Raw genomic sequence first — 20,451 nt, 5'->3', positions numbered from 1 at the left:
TCTTTAAAGCACCTCTTCCGCAATAATTTTTTTTTATTTTCGAAATATTTATTACAATTTAAAATCATGATAAAAAATTATAAAAAAAGCACTAGCAGACCTAGTTGCTAGGCATACAAATTTTGAACTTTAATCCTACTCTACATTTTGGTCGGCAAGTTCAAATGTCTAAAAAGGGCTACAAAATTCTGAAAATACCCTAAATACATTCGATCTGTCCGTAGATGAAAGTTTCAATTCGCATAGGTTGGGGGTATATCTTTGTCGGCAAAGCCGACTGATACTTTTTTACTTGTTTTGATAAAACTACAAATGTTTTATCTGGTATAATGGACAATTTGTATTGACAAATTTAAAACAAAAACAAAAATAGAAAAAATAGTAATTATTCGAATACCACTACCAAATAGGACTTAAGATTTTGTTAATTGATCATAGTTTAATACAAAAAATTCAAGAAAATCTAAGAATTCAATCATTAATAAAAATGGATTTTAAATATTAAATTTATCAGATTTAAACCACATGCAAAGTTAAATGAGGAAATGTCGGTGTATGTGGATGGTTTACCAATATTTGAGTCCGAGTTTGTAAAATATTTGGGTATCACCCTAAGCCGCAACTTATCATGGGATTGTCACATTGAGAACGTTATGACCAAGATTTCTTCTGGTACAGGCATCCTCTATAAATTTAAGAATAAATTAAATACTGATACCAAAACCATGATATACATGTCATTAATTCATTCGCATCTTATATACTTACCTTTGATATACGGGCATAAGAATACTAGGAGTCTTAAATCCTTGCAAGCTGCCCAGAATAAAGCCCTAAAGCTTGTGTATAATCTGCCGCTAAGGTACTCTACAGTCGATTTATATAAAAATGTCGCAAAGAATGTTCTCCCTATCGCTGGGTTATATAAACAACAATTATTAATATATATGTTCAAGGCTATAAATGGTTCCAGATCTATAGAATTCCACACGAATTTTTCTCAAAACGGAATATCCACTAGACACTCTAATAATCTTAGAGTTGCAAGATGTCGCCTTGAAATAACGAAGCGGAGAATCAGTTATGCTGGGCCAAAAAATTTCAACGAGCTCCAAATGGTCTTGAAAAACATTTCCGTTTTATCTACATTCAAAATGCATTTAATAAAAGCTATCTAATATCTTTAGAATATAATGTTCATGTAATGTTGCCATTTTGCCTCTATAATGCCTTTAAGGCGCTACACGGTGGTCGAAAGCACTGATCTAGCGGCGCGAAATTTATAACTTGCAAACGAATTGAGATAGGGTAAGTGCTCCTATCTCCGGCATGTACCAGTAGTCGGCATCTTTCGTATTTGAGTTTAAATAACTCAAAATTTCTGTAACAAAATATGAAAATAATATCAAAAAGGCTTTAACAATACTCTCAGCTAACTATGTGTAAAATTTCATTGAGCTAAGACCATTTATTATATCGAAATTTAGCTTTTTGTTAGTGAGCGTTTTTCACCACAACCGAAAATGCATGTCTCTTAAGAAAAAATTAGTGGATACGTCAACATAATAATGTCTGTAATTATATTAAAATTTAAAAAACTTTTACAAAATTGTTGTTGTTTTCGTAAAGAATAGTCAAAAGAACTCTTTAGAAAAATAAATTATTAAAAAATTATTTTAATTCTGGCCTTTTTGCCGATGCCGACTTTAGGGACAACAAAATGTAAAGTTTGCCAGAAGTCGGCATGGGGTGAAAAACACCCGATTTGTCCGTTATTTTTAGCTCAAAATTGTACAAAAATGTTAAATAAGTACTTTAAAGTCTAATTAATAAAAATAGTTTGATTAAAATAATGATTTTTTAGTGATTTAGGCATGGTTTGAAGTGCGTACATTTGTGTCATGCCGGCAATTGGGTAATAGTTGCCGACTATAGCACCAAATAATTTGTTTAAGCAATATATTTACAATTGTTTTACTTTTATGATGTAAAATTATTTGAAATATGAACTAATACTGTAGATACTACTGACCTTTCAAGTAATTTCGTTTATGTTAAAAACAAATATAAAACTAACAATTTTAAATGAATTCCAAATGTTAACAAAATCTTTATTTTATTTATTTTTTAAAGGCAATATCGGTTGAAATATGTATTATTTGTGTAAAAGTATGCTTTTTGTTATTTAAAATAATAAAAAAGAACATCTATATACAAAAATGCAAGGTGCCGACTATTGGAACATGTGATGCCGACTATTGGAAAATGGTGCCGACTACTAGCAAAGAAGCACTATTCTAATAAATTCGCAAATTTCACAAGTTTTAAAAGAAATAATTCAAAATTTCTTTATGTCATCGGAAAGTAAATAAGCTTTATTTCATTGCAATTGGCCAAATTGTGTCGGAATGGCGAAGGATTGAAGTTAGGCAAACTCTTAAAGTGCCGACTATTGGTGCACTTACCCTACGTCACTGAAATTTTGCACAAACTCAGCTTTTACCTGTGGGTAATAATGGCGCAATTATGAACAATATCGGCTGATGTTTTGGTATAGCCCCCATATAACGGTACCTTCCGATTTTCGGTATTTTGAAATTAGCTGTAATTTGGTACTTAGGGTTCCTAGTGGTCACAAAATATTTACACAAAAAATTATGGGCATAGGTGCACGTTTTGATGTAGCCCCCATGTAACGGTACCACCAATTTAAGGTATTTTGAATATCATGACTACATTTTTAAACCAACTTGGCTGTAGTTTTGCATTCCGTGTTCTCACTGCGTATAAAATCTTCTTACAAAACATTTTCAATACGGATTTATGTTTCGATGTAGCCCCTTTTTGTGGTACCCCCGATTCATTGAATTTTTACTTGTTATCCTATATATAATAACATATTTAGCTATAATATGTCATTATAGTGCCTCCGGGGGTAGAACTCCTCCTTGCAAACATTTCTCAAGATAGGTCCATATTTTGATTTAGCTCCCATACAAATGCACAGCGAAATATGTATGAAATTCATGCAAAATTATTTTAAAAGTGCAGTCATCGAAAGATTTGCAAATATTTGCAGCCCTAATGTGGTTATTCCATATACAGAGAGTCCAATTTCATTCCCCAAAAAAATAATCGAACCTAAGTTCGGCTAAGTTTACAAGATGCACTCTATGGAACAAGCGCGTACAACCCATTAAAACACTAAAAAATTAAATGTTTTGAAAATTTATTGCTATATAACTAAGTACCTCCAGACCCTAAACTAATTTTTATAATTTAAATCATACCCTCTGCTATTAATTAAAAATAAATCTAGTCCAGTTTCATTACGAATTTATCTAACATTTAAACAAATATGAAGCCAATTTTTTTTGATACAATTTTTTAAAATCTGATGCAACAAAAACTCTTGTATTTGGTAGTGAATAACTGAGTGAATATTTACAACAACAAAAATGAAAAAACAAACTCTTTGTCTGCAAAGAGTCTGTAATCGATACAATGGAAAATATTTCGGAATTTTATAGTTCGATTTTTTTACTTTCGCGCCGCTAGATCAGTGGTTTCGACCAGTGTGCGCTGGGGCTTATATTGTATCATCTGTCTAAAATAATTAAAAGAATAAAAAAAATCGCGAAAATTGTATCCAAGCCAAATGCTTTTTTTTCTATTTTTTACTATATAGCTGATTTAAAAAATACAAAACAAAATTTTATTTGGAGCAATATTTAAAAAGTTATGAGTATTTATTTGCCTCTAGTATTTGCAGAATTCGCCTTTTTCACGGCGCGATATCTCTGGAGCCGTTAGTAAAAAAATGTGAAAATAAAGACAAGACACTAGGGTGACTTGATAAAGAAAAAGACTTCAATAAATACTTCATAATTACAAAATTGTAAAAATGTTTGTATAAATAGAAGTTATCAAAATCAGCCTTTGTCTTCTAGCCATTAGCATTCAAATACGCCTGATGAGCCTGGCTTAAACCACCAGGCGAAACGATCGTAGCGTAATGGTTGAGTGTGTGGTATTTCGCTAGAATTCATTTTTCAACACAAAACTCCTTAGGCCATATTAGCTCGATTAATCCAATTAATTAATTATAAACTGAAATGTTTTGCTAATGAGCAGCATCACCACAACAGAGAATTGTCGGCTTTGACATTAACCGGTACCTCCGATTTTGGTATTAGGGGGGTTTAGATACATTATCCAAACGAAATGCCTAAATATTTCTGCAGGAAATTGTCAGTAAAGTTCCCCTTTTATGTGTAGCACCCGTTGAACGGTACCGCCCGATTTTTCAAGTTTGACAGCATTATCCAACCGAAATGACTAAAATCTACTTTCAGTATAATTTATGTACATTTTTAGTTGTTTATAAGAATAGAATTTACGAATAATGCCTAACTTATTGTTTCTATTTTCTTTGAGTTGACTCAATTTAAATTATTGTTACATTTTTTCGCCCATAAAAATACAATTAGTGCAAATTATTGAGTTCATTTAATAAATTATAGAATTGAAAATTAAATAATATAAAATAAAAACTGCAAGTTATTAATATTTGCAATTCTAAAATTAATCAATTGGTGATTGACATGGAAACAAATTATTATCCAACGCTGCCGATGTTGTTTTATTTATTTATATTATTTATTGTTTTTGCAAGCTAACCATAATATTTTATGATGTTGATTAATTTCTTTCGGCAATGAATGTTGTTGGCTTTTTTCTTTGTTTTCCGTTTGGCCTTTTGATTATTTTCATTAAAAATGTTGTATCAACATAAAATTATGCGAATGTTGTTTGAAAAAAGAACAACAGAGCTGAAAAAACAAGAACTATTGTTAATGGCACTTACAGCCACAGCTTTAATTCATGTATTTGTGTGACTGAAAGTGGGAGTGTTTGTGTATATTTTCATTTATATCAATTTATATTTATTTTTATTAAAACAACAAAAACAAAAAAAGTTTGTCATATTGACATCCAAAACTACTTGTATGTTAATCTCGTGTACCTTAGGGTTAGTTATTTTTGTCACATGAAGAGGTCTTTGCAACTAAAGTGAGGAGGGCAAATGTTTACAAAAGCCCTAGTTAATGTTCTATGACAGTTAGTTAAGTTAAATTTCGCAACTAATATTTTATTATAATTGTATCACAATTTAATATAAAAAATTGCAATAACGCTAATACACATATACTAGGTTCAAGTGTATGTATGTACATGCCGTTTTGTGGACATTTCATTCATTTCCCCGTATTGGTTGATTGAGAGATATGCGAAAGCAAAAAACTGCAATATAAGCTTAATTGCTTCATGTAAAAAAGAAGCAATTCTCTGATCAAGTTTTATGCCACCACACTAGTCAGTCACATCAAATCCATGGCTTGTAGGGAAACCTATGTAATGACCACAGGCTGATAGCTTCTGTACTTTCTATCTCTCTCGTTGACCAACCACAGCAAAAGTAATTTAACAAAAAAATTAAATAAACATCTCCTCATACATGACTTTTAATTAATCGTAGGTCATAGTTCGGTATACAAATAGAAAAAAATATACAAAAATGCCATAAAAAAAACAGCAGCAAGAAAAAAATATTTATAATCACAAACCACACTGGCTGGTCGGTCGGTCGGTTGGCGTCAGTAGTAATAACTTTGGAATTATGGTCACTGCTTGGTATCCCTCAGACAATACTAGCCTCACTACAAGTGTAACGAAAAGCGAGGGGGATGAATTGATGCTCCCCTCAGATCTATTGGTCTCATGTGATTCTGTATTTTTTTGTATCATTTCGTTTTTCATTTATTAATAATTATCAAACAAACAAAACAAAAAAAAAAAAACATGAAGAAAAAATTTACAATGTACTTCTGGGGAAATATTCAATTGCCGTTGTTGTTGTTCTTGTTGTGGCTGTTTTTGTTCTTCTTTTCCTATAATTAAAGATCATAAAATTGTTTTATTTTCCATCGTAAAATGGGAGACATTTCGAAAAATTTGTTGCGCTAGGAGGACTCTATCAAAAAACAGTATAAAATGTGGTGATAAATTCTGTCGTAAACATAAACGGCATGACCAGACCAACAATCAGACGACAGATAGTTGGGAGATACTGGATGGAGGTGGTAGTGAGTGAGATGTTGACAAGCTTTTTTTAGTGGTGTGTATATGTTGGGTGTTGATATTGTTCGACACCACCAAAAAAGTCGTTATTTTCAAATAAAATTTTAATATTTTGATTATAAACACACACTGACTTGCACTTACCACAAAAATATCTCAAAAAAGGCAAATTCAAAACAGGCATTCGTTTTATGAGGAAACACAGAAACAAGTCTTCTTCTTAACCCAGAAAAAAAGAAATATTGAAATAAATGGGAGGAGTAGCGCAAAAGGAGCTGAAGAATTTTATTACCTTTCCTTTCTTATGTTAAGAACAAGCATTTGAAAACGACAACAACAACCACACCAGAGCTATGCAAATGTTTAATTATAAATGTTTCCTGGTTTAATATGTAAATAAATTTCTTCCCAGATAATTCCACGGGTAATAAAGAAGATTTACACAACATTCTCAAAAGTATTCATAAAATGTATGTAAATAGCTTCTTGCAGCCATGAAAGCTAGAACTAGGACATTTAAACTATTAGCTTGAAGAAAATAGTGCAATAAATCTATAAAGTTTTTATTTACGACCATATAAATCTCATTCTGAATGAAGGCATTCATTCATCCAACCGATAATTACTCCTCAAGGAAGTGGTCAATAAAGCATGTCATTGTAAAGAAGTAATATCTCAATTTTTCATTGATGCTGAGGATTGGCTACATACATATATGGAAGAGTACCACTTAGTACTTTTACTTTTTTAAATAGGGAGCCGTTTTAAAAAAATCAATTGCATTCATCAGTATACAAATATGTTTATGGGGTTAATGAGTACCAAAAAAAAAACATTTTTCGTAATTTTTTTACAAGAAATCGACCAAACTTTTTAAGGAGATTTTGTTCATTGGAAAAGTCACACGTTGAGTTTCTTTCAGAATTTTTTGTTGCATAATATTGCATAGTATTCTAACAAATGTCAGCCTATGAAACTATATTTTTAATAAAAAATTTGCAGAAACTAATAAAACTAATAAACCGATCGGCACATATTTTTGTGAGATCATTAAGAAACTAATATGTTGTCTTAACACAAAACGAAATGAAATATATTCATTTAAAAAAAAAATGGTGAACTGACAAAATCCAAATTTAGATTTTAACGAAAAAATGGATTGATTTTTCGCCATAAATCTGTAAAAATTTGTAAAGTCTCTCGCTTAAGGACAAATTGCTTATGAATATAATAACCCATAAAAACATATAAAGATGGGACCATCCATTTTCGTACTACAATGGGAACCGCTTTCAAAAGTGCCATTTACAAAAAACCGCGTACAAAACTTCGATGTTACATACAAGTCCCAAGTTCCTTTTAACCAGTGTTTGAATTTGCTACTAGTGCTGGTGCTGTGAAAGTGACGCAGCATAGCACATAGCCACAGCATCAAAAATAAAAACGAGTGCTATTGCTATGCTGTGCTGTTTTCAAAAACAAAATCGAAAACTGTTGCTGTGCTATGCTGTGCTTCTGAAATTTTCACAGCACATAGCATAGTCATCAAAATCAAAAACGAATGCTATTGCTATGCTGTGCTGTTTTCAAAAACGAAAATTGTTGCTGTGCTATACTACGAACATAAAAGTAGCATAGCACATAGCATAGTCATGAAATCAAAAAACGATTGCTGTAAACATTTCTACATAGCATAGCATAATTAATGTTAACCCAGCAAACTCCCTAACCCCCATTATTATAAATAAGCCATCTTTGGTTATAGTTTGGATTTTTCGATCAGATTTTTTTAGCGTTCCCGTTAAAATAATATTCAAAGGGATCATTCAATTTCAAGGAGAACTTTCTTGGCATTAAATTACAATGTGAAAATTATATTTTTAATGTCTTCAAATTCGTTTATTTTGTGTGTTTCAAATACATCCAATAGAAAAAGAAAACTTATAATAATGACCCTATGAGTTGTTCAGTGTTGTTTATTGCTTACAAGGTGCATACATGGTACTTTTTTCATCGATTGGATAATAATTGTGGTCTATAGAGTGATTTTGTGAAAATTCGCCTTTGGCCCTATAAAATGGGCACCAATTTTAATTTTAATTTGTATTGGCGAATTTTCACAAAATCACTTTACAGATCACATTTATTGTCCAATCGATGAAAACAGTTTACAAGTTGCTAAACAAGTAATCCCACAAACATTTTTGAAAATCGGGTCAGATTTTAATGTTGGCTATATAAAGGGCCCATGGAAACTTTGAGATCCCAGTGGCACGTGTTAACATACTCCGATTGAGCTCAAACTCTGACAATCTTAATTTTTAACAAAACAGGCGAAACCGAATGAATCACGAAACTCTAGAAGACATATTATTAGTAAAGCTAAATTCAGCCTTTATAAACGAAGCTATAAACAAATTGTCCCTTTTTGAAGACCAGAATCAAGAAGATTAGTGCAAATTTTTTATAATTAGCCATCGTTATGCAGTTTTCTAATTTCCGTTAAACATTCCATATGTTCCTTACTGTAAAAATATATTTATTTGTGTATCTAAGCACTTAGACAAATACATTCTTATAGTTGAGCAGCAGTTGAATATTTCCACCAATTTGCTGTTTGTCATATAACTGGCTATTTGGTAAGTAGTCTGTCTATAAAAGATTCATAGGGTATAAAGATATGCTGTTCCAGAACCTAAAGTATCTACTATTTTTGATTTTTTTGACAAATTTATAAAGAAAAAGTGTCAACATTTCAAAAATAGTAGACTGTTGCAGGTTCGGGAACAGAGCAATAGTTGCGGTCAAAATAATAGTAGTGTGTTAAAAATATCGAAATGTGCAATTAGTCATGGTTTCACAACTCAAATTCTGTTATATTTCAAATACATACTTCTTTGCCATCAAACATTATTCTGGGTTATGTTTGATGCTATGCTGTTGATTTTGCTCATAGCACAGTACAGCAGTAGCTTTCGTTTTTGTTTTCTTGACTGCGGCTGTTTACTATGCTGTTAAAATGTCTGTAGCACAGCATAGCAATAGCATTCGTTTTTGATTTTGATGACTATGCTGTGCTATATGTTTCGCAGATTTCGCAGAAGCACAGCATAGACCATGTGCTATGCTACTTTTATGTACGCAGCATAGCACAGCAACAGTTTTCGTTTTTATTTTAGATGACTATGCTATGCTATGTGCTGTGAAGATTTCAGAAGCACAGCATAGACCATGTGCTGTACTACTTTTATGTTCGCAGCACAGCACAGCAACAGTTTTCGATTCTGTTTTTGAAAACAGCACAGCATAGCAATAGCATATTTTTAGTGATTTCAGTGCTGTGTTGGTAGCAAATTCAAATACTGCTTTTAACGCTAATATATCAGTGCCACCGTGGTGCAATGGTATGCACACCCGCCTTGTCTACGGGCCTAAGGTCGTGGGTTCGATTCCCCGGCCAAGCAACATCAAACAATTTTCAACGGTGGCAAAATACCCCTCAGTAATGTTGGCGACATTTTCTGAGTATTTCAGCCATGTAAAACTTCTCTTCAAGTGGTGTCTTAAGACACGCCGTTCGGGCTCGGCGATAAACTGTAGGTCCCATATCGTTGAGCTAATATGAATCGGGGTGCACTCATTGATATGAGAGAAGTCTTCCTTGTCCCATCTGAGATGTTTGTGGAACAATTATTATATCAGACAATTTGGCTTAAGATGTTTTCTTAAACAAATTATTTAAAATTTATTTAAAGTAAGATTTTTACCAGCAAAAAAATCTCACCTAATGTAACTCAAGGGCTTGGTTAAAAAATCCTTTCGGGGATGAAAGCCCTCGGCGTACGGTGGTTCGGAAATCGATTTTCCTGGCCAAATCCCCAATATTTTGTCGTAACCTTCATATGGGATTCGATAGTAAACATATTGGAACTAAGGAAACCAAAAAGTTAGATAAAAATATTGGAAGGTATAAGCGTGGTGCGCTCCTAAATACGAAAATTTTTTTTCGCAATTTTGGAAGATACGTCATTTTGGAAAATTTCTGGAGAACGGAATAGCTATTTCTCGCAAACTATAACAGTTAATGTGTTCATTGTGTTTTTTAGGTAAGTAGGGTTTCAATAAGTTACTGGAGCATTTACACAAAATAAGCTATTTACTTAGTAGTATTATTTTAATGATATTCTTGATAATGTTAAAAAAATTGTATTTTCTTATTTATTTATTTATTGGTGTTTTACCCTTCTTAATGGTTGGAGCATATAAAAACTCAAAAACACTCATATTTTGATGCAAAATATGAAAAATTCTTAAAATGTTAACATTGACCTTGAACTCTGCCAAATTTTAATGTTTTAATGCGTCAGACAGCTGATTGTACTATCTGTCAAACAAAAAAATATATGAAACTATATTTATCCGTTTAAAAGTTACAGAGTTTTGACCGGGGAAAAAACGATTCTGAACTACTGTACGGCGTAAACATTAAAACCCATAAAGAAAATTTCATCGTAAATCAAGTTTAACACCCAAATATTTTAAAAATGTAGATCTAATATTTTAGGTGCGGTCTTCAAAGGTAGGAAATTTATGTGTCATGTTTTCATTATCCGTGTTCACTTTTACCAGAACCTTTTACAGAAAACCCTTAGGATACATGTAAACTATATACATTAAATAGCAGTTTTGTTCCATAAGCACCTTTATCTACCATGTTGACATGGCCCGATGTCGGTAGGCTGGTTAAGCTTGTGGTTCATACGACTCCGTTATTCACCGTCAACGTATATTGGTCCATACATTTTTCAAAGAACTTTTCTCTCAAACCCACCAAGTTCTACCTTATCTGCTTTCGCAAGTACACGTAATCGCATCCATACGTAAGTGTGGGTAGTAACAGTATCTGGTAGAGTGTAATTTTTGTTTGACCAAAGAACAATCAGTTGATCAATATTATTCTTCTCTTTATTTGAAGACTGATGTTATTTATTTTATTTAGAACGGCGCACAGTGCGAAATATGGAACTATACTAATATCTTTTAATGTAAAGGAAGTAGGTTACCAAAATTTTGCAAATATGTTTCTTATATAAGTGGGTAGGCTAAATATGGACCAGATAGACCCGCGGTTTTCAGTAGCGCTCATGCAACGGTGGCGACCGTTTTTTTTATTCAACGGATTTTGCTGCAAATTAGTATATTGAGGTTTCAGAGGATATAAAACTAATGTACAAACTATTATCAATATATGTTCGCGTATTGGTGTAGCCCCCATTGAACTTTACCGCTCGGTATAGCGTATTTTAAGTATTGACGTCACAGTTTCCAAGCTATGATTATACATTCGTATTTTATGTTCTTAGTATATAGACTACCTCTTCCAGAAATCAATTATTCAATATTACATTCATATTACAGCCAATGGTTTTTTCCATCGTAGACTGTATATGCCTCTCACATCGAAAGATTTTAAGTGGATTGTGGAATGTAATATTAAAAAATTGATTTCTGGAATAGAAGGGGGACAAATGAGTTGTCTTTGGAAATAAAAAGCTTCAGTTTGAAATTCACAAATGCAAATTTGCAATCTTGGATGTATAAATAGGGGCTCCAAATGGTGAAAATTGTCTAGCAACAACAACATCTACTATGCCTGAGGATGTTAGCCTAACCAGCTAACGAAACTATCGTCGCATAACGGTTGAGGTTTGTGTATGACTTCGCTAGATATCAATTTTTCAATGTAATCTCCTTAGGTCATAAAAAGCTCGATTAATTAAAAAAAAACAATTTAGTAATAGTTGACCTTATAGGACGTAGTTCATCATTTGTTAGTGCTGGCGAGCCAATTTTTCCCAAGAAACAGTATAAAATTTTATAAATTTTTGGTTCTTGTTTCCACTTTTAGAAAATGTAATTAAATGAAATTTTCGAAGTCATTTTGAAAGTACTTGACTATCTTCGAAAACCGCGCGATTATCCAATATTTCAGATTATATATAACTTAACACGTGAATGTACGGAAATCACTTTTAAAATGTCCACGGACAAGAAAAAAAATATTTTAAAAGCTTCAAAAAAGCACTTTTTCCGATTAAAACTGCGCAAAAACAATAAGAGTTGTTTTGCATTTCTTGCAGAGTAAAATCTCATAGTTGTTTTGCAAAATGTTAAGGAAAAGAAATTATGGCATACTGACGTACCGTTTGTCCGCACCACTCCATTATCTTTAATGAATCGAAAATCTATTTCCTGAAAACAAAAATATGAAGCAAAAGTGCAACTTTTAAGCGCATTTCCAAGCCGTTTCGCTAAGTAAATCGCCAAACTGAGTATGGACCATTTACGGTGGGATACTCAGCTAACGATTTCAATACAAATATAATGAATTTTATGTACTTCCAAATTTCCTTAAAGTTCCACTAAAGTGCTCATTTCGCACTGTGCGGCGCAGAGATGGAGAAAGTCATTAACCGTCTCAAAATTGTAGTTTTCAACGTCCACAGTTGACGCGAGTCTGCTGGACGTCTTGTGTGTTGATCCTTATCAACATTTTCTATTTTTTTCCTGCGGAAGGAATGAATAAACTTATGCTTATTAATATATAAACAAGTAAGAAAAGTCTATAGTCGGACGGAGCCGACCATGGGATACCCTATACCACTATCCCTGGACAATCGCTCTCCACGGAACTTCTTTTCAATGATTGTGAAAATTTTATTATCAAATATCAGAGATGTAATGTAGAATACTTATGACCAAAACCAAAAAGTTATCTAGCATGACAAAGATATTTTTGTAGCAGGAAAGGAAAATTTAGTTCACGTAAGATGTAATGAAACCCACTTATGTAGTACTACTACATCCGTTGTTTAACCACTACGTTATTGAAATTTCACACAAAAGTTTCAGTCCATTTAATCCGCTAAGTATTATCTGATCTTCACGTTGATTTGTACGCTTCTTCTTCATCATAAACTCACACGTTGTTTAAAATTTTGCGGGTTATTATTTTGACCTACAGAGCCGCTACAAAATTGGTTAAAATTTTGTTTTTGGTCCATTTCATCCCCTGAACATTTCACGATCATCACCAAAAACTAATCATTTCTATTCTGGCCCGAACCCAACCTCCTTAAAAAATTCGTTACAATCGGTCCATAATTGCGGCCTTAAGCTTGTTTACAATTTTTAATGGACGGACAAACATCGCCAAATCGCTTTATCTCGTCGAGATATGAATTTCGGCATACCAAATAAGGGGTCTAGGACGAATATTTCGTGGTGTTACATAAACTTTTGGAGAGACAATAAGTAGCATGGGAGAAAAATTTGTTCTCTACACAGAACCTATTATATATTAGGCAGTAGGCCCGTTATCTAGCAAACACTTTATTGCAATTTACATCAGAGGAAAGGTCAGTAGTTTTTTTCCATATGTAGGCTACTTTGCGAAATATATATGTCCTCAAGGAATTAAAATATCGACCAAAAATAAAATTTTTATATTTTGCATACAAAAGTAATGGTCCATTTCACCCGCTAAAGAATATCAGATCATCATTCAAAATTGTAGGCATCTTTTTCGACCTATACTCTTACCCGGTGCAAAATTTCGTGACTATTGATGTATAATTGCGACTTCTAGCGAGTTTATTATTACACTACAAACAAATAATGGAATACACTGTGTGTAATTTTTTGAGTCATGTTTTATTAACCATATTCTGATTCCACAGTGTGATAGAACACAAAAAACGAGAAGACACGTGTCTCGCCGTATTTCCCTATCTCATCAACTTCCGCGGTTATAGGCCTCCAAAGGTTTGAGGCTTTGATATAAAAAGGGTCATTTAGTCAGGGCTATATCTTCCAAACCGTTAGGAAATTTTAATTTATCTCAGAGGCAAAGTTGTAGCTCTTGTCTTAAAGAACAAACAAGTGAACACATATAATCCATCAAACTTCATCTGCAAGGTCAAAATCGCCATAGTAAAATTTCTTTTAAAATTTTTTCTCAAGTTTTGTTATACAGCTATCAAACTGATCAAATTTGAAGCAAACAACCAACTACAAAAATGTACCTCAGATCTCAATTAACAACTATCTAGAATATACGAACTCTGTAGAAATGGATCTTAATGGTCAAAATAGCAAAACAATTGCGATTTTTATCCTCTTTTCTCGGCATCTGCTCCATCGATATTACACCGTTCAAAATTCAAGAAAACAATCAACCACAATATTGTAGCAAAGGCATCAATAAACAACTTTCTGGAACATACGAAATGTCTATGAACGGTTCTTAATGGTAAAAATAGCAAAAATCTTTTGAAAATATAAAATTTTTATACTTTTTTCTCCGACTCTGGTCCAATGATACGCAACCGCTCAAAAATTAAGGATACCGTCAATCACAAAAATGTACCTAAGATTTCAATAAACGACTTTTTAGAACATATGAAGATTCTAGGAATGATTCTTAGGGCTGAAATTCACGAACAATTAAATTATTTTTAACATTTCCCCTGCTCAGGTTTGGAAAAAAACAAACTGTTAAAAACTCAAGGAAATTTGAAAGGTTTGTTATTTACGGACCTGAACAGGAAAGAATGATCTAAAATAATCGAATTTTGAGCTTGAAGAATCGTTCCTAGAATCTTCATTTGTTCTAGACACTTGTTTGTTGAAATCTAAGGTACATTTTTGTAGTTGACTGTATCCTTAATTTTTGGGCGGTTGCGGGTCTTTGGACCAGAGTCGGAGAAAAAAGTATAAAAATTTTATATTTTCAAAAGATTTTTGCTATGTTTACCATTAAGAACCGTTCATAGACATTTCGTATGTTCCAGAAAGTTGCTTATAGATGCATTTGCTAAAATATTGTGGTTGATTGTTTTCTTGAATTTTGAACTGTTTAGTATCTATGGAGCAGAAGCCGAGAAAAGATGATAAAAGTCGAAATTGTTTTGCTATTGTGACCATTAAGATCAATATACAGAGTTCGTATATTCTAGAAAGATGTTTATTGAGATCTGATGTACATTTTCGTAGTTGGTTGTTTGATTCAAATTTGATCGGTTTGATAGCTGTATAACAAAACTTGAGAAAAAATTTTAAAAGAAATTTTACTATGGCGATTTTGACCTTGCAGATGAAGTTTGATGGATTATATGTGTTCACTTTTTTGTTCTTTAAGACAAGAGCTACAACTTTGCCTTTGAGATAAATTAAAATTTCCTAACGGTTTGGAAGATATAGCCCTGACTAAATGACCCTTTTTACATCAAAGCCTCAAACCTTTGGAGGCCTATAACCGCGAATGTTGATGAGATGCGAAAAAACGGCGAGACACGTGTCTTCTCTTTTTTGGTCTTCTATCACGCTGCGGTGTCAGAATATGGTTAATAATTTTCGTGTTGCACAGTGATATATTAGGCTGTAACTCTGTTATCTGATCATGCAAACCAACATAATTGGCATCAATTGGAAGGTCAAGCGTTCCACTTTCAAGTACATCTCACTTGTCCGGAATGTCACTTCCAGGAATTAAGATATAAGCTGTATATTAAAAATTTTCACACAAAAGTTTTGGTCCATTTAACACTCTAAATATTATCCGATCGCCATCTCAAATTGCAAGCTTCTCCTTTGTGATATGCTCTTACCTTATATAAAATCACGGGTTGATCGGACTATTATTGAGACCTACAGAGCCGCTAGAAAATTGGATAAATATTATGTTTTTGGTCCATTTCACCCGCTAAATATAATACCTTTTTCCACATTGTGGTATAGGGTATAAATACCCTGAACGTCCATCTTAAAGCTCTAAAATACTAAAGACTCGCTTAAAAAATTATGAATGAAGGTAAAAGTTATCTAAGACTCATACAATACCCTCCGCAAGTCATGGCTTGAAACACCTTCAGTCGTATTGTCTGTTTCTATTGTTGCAGAGCGAATATTTGGTGTACGAGTATGGGTGTAAAACCGCAGTGGTCTTGTCTCCTCTCTTTTACACGTGACATAACAGGCTGAGATTCTAATTAGATATGGCGATCCCGAATCCCTATAACCCGGTTTCTTCTAGATTTATCAAATTTCGAATCCCGGAATTTTCGAAGTTACTTATCTATGCCGATTTATTTACATATGTGAAAAGAGTTGTTGAACATTTTATTGATCAATTACGCCACGAATGGTATAATTTTAAATACATTTAGAACAAGTTCCATAACTGAAACGTCAAAGAGAGTTTCTTAAAAAAAATAGTTAAAGTTTGAATGAAAATTGTACTTTCGAAAAGAATGAAAAGGAAAACGCTGTTATAAATACTTCAAAGCGATTCGCATCTAAGACATCCACTAATGCAAGTCATTGGAAATTTTTGGTAAAAACTCATCGAAATGTCATACAGCGATACGAGGTTGTAAACAAATAATAACCATAATGCACACTAGGTGTAAAGAGCCGATTGGTTCAAAATTGGCTGCTGTTAATACTCGGGACGTGTACAGTTTTGCAACAAATGTATTGTACAGACCAACATGTAAAAATTGTCATGTTAGTTGTTCGTTTATGGCAACAAATTATGTAAAAACTATACGGTTTTTTTGTGTAAATCTCTTGCTATTGGTCCTCAAAACAATATTCCGTCAAAATATACAATGTTTATTTGCAATTTATAACAAATACGGACAAAAATAAGAATTACCTACTAATTTGAGGTGACAATAAATGTATTGCAAAAATTACCAAATCTATAATTTCTTGGAGAATTACCAAATAAGTGTTCCTCAATAAGATGTTTATCCACTTTGGACATTCATTGGTACTGGTTCCCCAATTTTTAGTAAATCTTGATCCATCGTTGGAGAATCTTTTTCGAGTTTTTTTTCTAAAAAATTGACCCAAAAATTTTACAAGGGTTGATATCAGATGCAACGATTGCGTTGGCTAGGCCATATCATGAGAATGAGCGATGACGAACCTGCTAAAAAGGCGTATGAATACATGCCACATGGCGGTGCACGCAGAATCGGCAGGCCTAAGCTTCGATGGAGCATACAAGTGGATAAAGAAATGAAAAGGCGCGGTATTCCAAAAAGTCAAGCGAAAAACAGAGAGGAATGGTGATCTTTTCTTAGTTCGGTCTATGGAACAAATGTTCTGTAATGGGCCAACTAAGTAAGTGATATCAGGATATAGGCCCGAGGTATTTATTCGTTTCCCAGCAAAATGTTCGATGCTATAGATGCCATTCAATCATGGATGAAAGTGATCTGGCATGTCATCTTTTTAGCACCCTCATCGATGAATTTTATATGAACGTGGACCCCAAAAGATGCTATTCATTTTTGGATCCAAAGCATGTCATTTACACCAATGCATTGGCATGTAATTTTCACCAACCCTTTGCAATGACATTATCATTACGACGAGAGTTTTAACAACGTTAGTTGTCAAGAATCAAGAATTAATCTTATATATTTAGAAAAATGTGTATAAATAAAAACACAAAATTCATCTCTATTGGATCGATGGAATAGGTTCATATGCTGATGAAAAGATCGGATCTTTCAGGACTTCCTTAGCATGGGTTCAAATGCTGATGAAAAGATCGGATCTTTCACCACTTCCTTTGCATTGGTTCAAATGCTAATGAAAAGATCGGATCTTTTAGGACTTCGTTTGAACTAATGCAAAAGGTGCCATGAAATCACGTCATCGCATGGAAACCACTTCCTTCAAATTTTGCTGGGTTAGTGTTGTTATATTACATCAGCAATTTACACAAATAAAGATTATATGTCATGATCTGGCCTTTGGAATGGCGGTAGCTGAACTTGTTTGAGCTTTCTGGATCCCTTTTACTGACATTGAGAATAATGACTATTAAATAATTCCTAATTATGTCAGTGGGTATGTCTTCACAATCATTATTATGTCCGTGAACCCGATTTGACATACTTTTTTGCTTGACAAAGAAAATCCTACCCAAAAATTCGGTATTCCAGCTTTTTCAGAAGGGGGTTAATTTCCATATTTGACGGGTTTTACTGGATTTGGCACGATTTTTGAGATTTATTATGATAGTAGGGAATAATATGTATCTAATTTGTGAAAATGAAGTCTTTCCAATACTATTGAAAAAATGATTAGTTTTATAGTACTGGTTTTCCCTTTCCAATACATTTATTGCCACCTAAAAGTAGTAGGTAATTGTTATTTTAGTCCGTATTTGTTATAAATTGCATATAAATGTTGTATTTTTTGACGGAATATTGTTTTGAGGACCAATCGCAAGAGATTTACGCAAAAATCCGTATAGTTTTAATATAATTTGTTGCCATAAACGAACAATTATTATGAATTTTTGTACAATTTTGGTCTGTGCAATACATTTGTTGTCAAACTGTATATTGATTTTATTGATTAGATTAAAACTATTGTAAGATTTTAAAATTTTGCATTTGAATGGTGAATTATTTACGTTAAATATAAACCAATCGGAACGGATTTCCAGAATTTTTGAGAGTGTGTGTTCTTGCGTCAATAAACGTGGTTACGTAACATTTTATGATTGAATAATAGGTTCCGTTACAACGATTTTTAATCAACTTGTAATAAACATTTCCCTACATGTTGTGCTCAGAGATTTCTCATTGGACTCACAATTTAACTGAAAATTCAAGAAATACAACTGACACCCTCCTCTTTGGGATATGTAACTACAACTACACAATTTTCATTAATCATATATTAATTCGGCTTTCCTTCCTTTATGCATTTTTAATAATTATTTCCAAATAAATATTACAGGAAACGATGCATTGTCATGAAATGGACGATAAATAATTGCTGTAAATACCGCTGCATTTGCCGGGCGATTAAAAATTTACTGCAGCATAATGGTGAATAGTAATTTATAATATATTTTAAATTTTTGTTATGGACAATTCTTTAAATATTATAATTGGAATATTTTAATTATTCCTAATTTATTAATAATTTCCATCTTTCGGTGTGCCTTTGATTCTGAAACTTAAAGTGATATGAACAAACAGAAAAACACAATAAATTATTAAATTATGGTCTCATTCGGCATGATATAATTTACTCGCAGCATTGATAGGGTCATTAACACTTATATATAGATGACTGCATGGAATAACCCAACAACAGCGACAATGATCCTCATAGAACGAAAAAAATGATCCAAAAGTTCTAACATAAATTTCTAATATTCATTAAGATATCACAGAATCGAGAATCGTATCAAATTGAAAAATAAGAAAAAAAAAAACACAAAAAAGACAAGAAAATGAAAACATTCTACCACCCGAAGAAAAGTAAATTAAAAAAGACACACGTTCGAGAACAAAAGAACGAAATAAAAAGATCTAAAGGTAAAAGAAAAGACCAACTGAGCTTTAATATTTTTTTTTAAGTCGTACACGGATTGTCTGTCTGACTGCAGTGGCGGCAACATTTGACTTTTTTCTGCCCTTCACTACTGTCAAGCAACATCAGCGGTATATGGGTGAGTGTGTTAAGTTTGTCAGGTGTTTTGTAACATAGAACGGCGTTGCATTTAAGAAAAAGATTATTTGGTCTGTAGGAAATGGGGATGTGAATAAGTTTTCTTCCTCCCAAATACTCCAAGCACTGTCTCGCCTGCTTTCTTAAGTATTCATGTTTTCGAACGTTAGAACAATGCAAGTAATATAGGTATTGTATACGGAGCACAGTGTTTCTGAATGGTTTTTTCCTGGTAAAAACACTGAACTTTTGAATGAATAAAGTATTTTATTTTTTTGTTCGACAGATAACACGATCAGTAGTTGCAGAGATTTTTTTCATCAATATATGAGCGTTTTTGTGTTTATTATATGTACCAATCTATTACAAAAGGTCAAACATCAATGAATAAACTATAAAAATAAAAAACAAATTAATATATATATATATATTTTAATTTAAAAAAAATTTAAATTTGTTTAAAAGTTAAAAAAAACTAAAAAAACAACTGAAAAATATTTGTATGTGTTCAAAACATACATATATTTACTATGCGAAAACAGTAAGAAAAACACACATTTTACCCATGTGATTTACATGTACAAAAGTATATATGTGCTGAAAAAGGATACTCTCACGAAAACAAAACCTTGTTTCATGTTGTTTTCTAAAAGTTCTAGTCCACAACATTTGAAATATCTCTAAAGTTTAGTACCTGAGAAAAATGTGTGTAAACGCTATTAATTTATTATTTTATTAAAACGTTTCCTAAAAACAACAATCCTA

Source organism: Musca autumnalis, unplaced genomic scaffold (assembly GCF_047663935.1).
Source record: "Musca autumnalis isolate F117 unplaced genomic scaffold, ASM4766393v1 scaffold_3, whole genome shotgun sequence".
Classification (NCBI taxonomy): Eukaryota; Metazoa; Arthropoda; class Insecta; order Diptera; family Muscidae; genus Musca; species Musca autumnalis.
The sequence above is the reverse complement of the archived record's forward strand: the minus strand, read 5'-3'. Positions refer to the sequence as shown.